The sequence below is a fragment of the Lipotes vexillifer genome, unplaced genomic scaffold, assembly GCF_000442215.2.
Source record: "Lipotes vexillifer unplaced genomic scaffold, Lipotes_vexillifer_v1.1 scaffold278, whole genome shotgun sequence".
Lineage (NCBI taxonomy): Eukaryota > Metazoa > Chordata > Mammalia > Artiodactyla > Lipotidae > Lipotes > Lipotes vexillifer.
The window spans coordinates 4853545-4857929 of NW_006769677.1; the positions used below are offsets into that span (position 1 = coordinate 4853545).

The 4385-nt window shown below is 41.8% G+C and overlaps 1 non-coding gene across 1 annotated transcript; it reads right to left on the reverse strand.

Moving 5' to 3' along the window:
- Positions 1-774: 774 nt before the first annotated feature.
- TRNAG-CCC (transfer RNA glycine (anticodon CCC)) lies at positions 775-847 on the reverse strand. The gene has a single exon. It is a non-coding gene; the product is annotated as a tRNA-Gly (tRNA).
- Between the last annotated feature and the right edge of the window lie 3538 nt (positions 848-4385).

Sequence of the window (4385 nt, forward strand, 5' to 3'; positions counted from 1 at the left end):
CGACCTGCTGAATATGAATGAGTAAGCCCACAGCCCAGGGACCTGTTCACACCCATCTTGGAACCACCCAGGTTGTTGAGCAGAGACTAGACAAAAAGAAACTAGGTACTTAGTGACATTGTTGAGTTGCTGAACCAAGTGTCACATGAAGCTTCTGGACTTTAAAGCTATATGAGCCTACAGATTTCTTTATTTGTGCAAGTCAAAGTGGGTTGGGTTTTCTATCACTTGCAACTGAAAGATTTCTAGCTTTTGCACAGGACAATTGAACAATCACAGGGCAGAAAGAACCAAGAGACCAAAGAGTCGGTATTAGTGTGTATTTCATGCCAACTGGCTGTGAAACCTTCAATGAGTCTTTATGCTCTCCACTTGGGGCCTCAGTTTTGTCTCTGAAATATTGGTACATAGAGGAAGTAGAAAGTTGGGCTTGGTGTCTTCTTTAAGATCTGTCCCAGCTTTAAGATTCTTTGAGTTCAACCCTCTTCTTAATTCATTGCCAACTGGCTCCTACTCCTGGTTTGCTGTTTCTGTCAATGATTGCATCACACTCCCAGCTCTCTGGATAGAAACCTTGATGTCATCCCTGTCTCCCATCCACCTCTCTTCTTTTTTATTTTTTAAAAAATATTTATTTATTTATGTGGTTGCACTGGGTCTTAGTTGCGGCAGGAGGGTTCCTTAGTTGTGGCTCATGGGCTCCTTAGTTGCGGCTTGAGGGCTCCTTAGTTGTGACATGTGAACTCTCAGCTGTGGCATGTGTGTGGGATCTAGTTCCCTGGCCAGGGATCGAACCTGGGCCCCCTGCATTGGGAGCACAAAGTCTTAACCACTGAGCCACCAGGGAAGTCCTTCCACCTCTCTTCGTTATGCTCTATATCTGCTCAGTTATCAGGGCTTCTCAGTTCTTCTTCCTAAGCATCCCTTCTGCCTTGATCTGCTGCCTACATCTCCCCAGAGCGTCTACTCCCTTGAATCCATCTTCCTACTCTTGCTGGATTAATAGCCTCAAACAGACTTTTAGAACTTTACTGGATGCCCCATTAATGGAAATACGAAGTCTATATCGCTCAGCATGGCGTTCCATGTGGTCCATTCACTGCAGCCATTTTAGCTCTTTAACTTGGATTAACTACAGGTTCAACTGAAATACAAGAATAGAAAGTCCTTTTGAGGGTGAAAAGTTTATGCATGAACTGTGTTGATAGTCCCTTCCAAGGACGTTTTCAAGAAGTGTTGGAATCTGAGAGTAAATCTGTGGCTGGACCCAAGCTGTGGGGCATATATGCTGGTGAATACCAGACCTATCACCCTTGGAGCTAACAACTCCGGGCCTTTATAAACTCGCTCAGAACTGTGCGTCCTAGGGAAATGTGAATCCCTTTCAGAGGTTAAATGTATTTATTAAGGCAATATGTATCTTGCATGTGGTCCACTCTGAAATGGTGACTTTTTAAAATATGTGTGACTTTAGCATAACCAAAACAGATATTAATTAATGTCTAACTGCTCTACTCTTTAAAACATATATTAATATATTAATATACTAAGTATATACTTTGTTGAGACACTCTGTAGTAGGAAGCCATAGGAACAGTGACTGTTGACTTATTGTAACCTTGGAATTAGTGCTGGATTGAGAGGAGAGAGTCTCTATTTGACTTTTTTTTTTTTTAATAACAGAAACCCTGGCCCATGAAGGCCTGGGAATGTGCTGAGGCGGCCTTGTTTTTCTCGTATTTCCCGTGACAGGGCACTCCTCCCCACGAATCCTTGCCAAGCCCTTATGAATGTTGAGTCAAAACATTTTGAATATGAGCTCATCACATATGAAAAGGGTTTAAACAACAGCTCAACATGTAAATGAACTATGGGCTTTTTTAGTCCATGTTTCAGTTCAAATTTCCTGAAGCTTGGAAAACTGCATGTAGTTTGTACAATATCTCAGCATTCCCCCTCTGAACTGAAGTAAGGCAGTTGGCTTTCTGCTATAGACTAAACAAATGAATAAAGGTTCATTTGAAGGAGTCATGTAGATAGTGTATCTATAGCTCTAGGCATTGTCTATTTAACTGACTGACTTTGGGTGGATTTATATATACAGTGGCCTGTTGTGCTGATTTGGTGGTCAAAATAAGAATTAACATTTCCTTAAAACCACCTCATCTGGCCAGTTTTAATTTCAGCCGGAAATCAAGTCAGTTTGACATCTTAAAGAAGAACTAGATACAGTTATTGTCTCGTCCTTTATTTTCATGGAGGGAAGCAGGATCTACAAGTGAATTAGGCTTCTTTTAGGACTTAGGGTCAGGGGAAACCAGGTGAGGGTGTATGAAGAAGACAAGAATGGCTTGGGAAGGGAGGATGGGGAGCTGAATTGTGAGTGGGTGAAAATGGAACTTGACTGCTTTGTCATGTCATAGACTGGATATCAGCACCTACTTGGCATTCTCTCTTATTGTTTTCTCTGAGGGGTGTTTAGTCCAGAACCTAATGACCATCCCAGTCAGAAGGTCCTCTTGCTGTCATGTACTTGGTGCTCAAATAACTGAATTTGATTTTCCTTTGAGCTGCCCTAACTGCAATCCCTGAGATATTGATGGTGGGACTGTGAAGTACCCCTGGAGGTGACACTTATTCCAAGAGTAGAGTGAAAAGGAAAGGAAGAGGGCTGTTGAAGATCGGAGCAAGTGATTCACTGACCAAGGACGTATAAACCATATTAAATTTTTTCAACTAAACTCAATTTAATTTGGTGACTATTCTATGTGTATTCTGTGATAAAGCATGTAAATCGCTTAGTACATTTACTGGCACATAGTACATATGCAGGAAATATTTGTTATCATTAGTTTCCTAGCACAGAAAATTAAGAGAGAGACAGGAATGAGAGGTCAGGAGGAGAGAGATTTAGAGAGAAGGAAAAAAAATTCTGGCCTTAGAAACACTTAAAAAATAATCGGGGCAGGGGGAAAGGAGAGCCATATGTACTAAAACAAAACTTACTGTGTGATCTAGTATTAAAGAAGGCGTTATAGTAATTAGTGATACTAAGAAAGAGAAAAAGGGGAGAGGCTTGTGGGCAAGGATTTGTGGGAAAGATTCCCGAAGGAATTGAACTTGTAGTGGGACCTTAAATGAGAAACAGGGTGGAAATTCCAGGCAAAGAAATCAGCATGAACAGAGGCACAGGGATAGGAATGAACATAATATAATCTAGTAGGTTCTTATAACCTCTCCACTCTCCAAGAGCCAAGAACAGGCTGACACACTCAACACAGCCTGCAGCCTGTTTATTAAACCACATTACTTTTAATAGTAGAAAATACACAGAGGCCAATTTCCTCCTCTGAATCAGGCACGTGTATCAGTTTTATGTAGATATTAATTGCCTTTGCCATATCTAAAATTTTATGCTTTTATGGGACTTCTCTTAAAAATGTCTCTCAGTCAGGGCTTCCCTGGTGGCGCAGCGGTTGAGAGTCCGCCTGCCGATGCAGGGGACACGGGTTCGTGCCCCGGTCCGGGAAGATCCCACATGCCGCGGAGCGGCTGGGCCCGTGAGCCATGGCCGCTGGGCCTGCGCGTCCGGAGCCTGTGCTCCGCAACGGGAGAGGCCACAGCGGTGAGAGGCCCGCGTACCGCAAAAAAAAAAAAAAAAAAAAAAAAAAAAAATGTCTCTCAGTCAAAGTTGAACAAGTTACTGAGTTGAATTTGGGATATAAAGTGATAAGCCTTCCGGAGGGCAGACGTGACCTCAGTGGAATGTAGAGTCACACATGAAAAGGCTCTAAAAAAATGTGAGACCCCTGGAAAATACTATATGTCTTTCTTTTTGTCTTCGCCTTCTCTTTCACCTGCCCAGTTTGCAAAGCAGAAAAAAAAAAAAAAAAAGCATATCTTTCTTTAGATGACTCTGAAACAATGCTTACCACCAAGGGTAGAGACAAGAGGTCTATCTCTCCTTGATAACTTGGGGTTCTCCCCAAAACCCTAAAGTGTAGGGCTCTTTGGGAGCCTGGTGTGGCTGGTGCCTTTCCAAATACATGCTGGTGGGGATTAAACAAGGAGAAAGAAACACCCAATATTAGATAAACATACTTCTTCCTGCCTTGTTATATAGTTTTGTAAAAGATAGTAAAACCTCGCTTATTCAGACTTACAATGATTGAAGGGCAGAGCAGGTTAGCGAGTGACCCGAAATATTGAAAATTACAAAAAGGATGCATTGTTATAACTAATATGTATATGTAATGACATGAATTAGTGGCTAAGAAAGTGTCCTCAGCATTCCCAGGTTAAGGTCTTTGCTGATTTGCTTTAATGCACTGAGAAATCCCATTTGCATTTAGCATGTTTCTTGTTGGTATCAAATATTTCCTGCT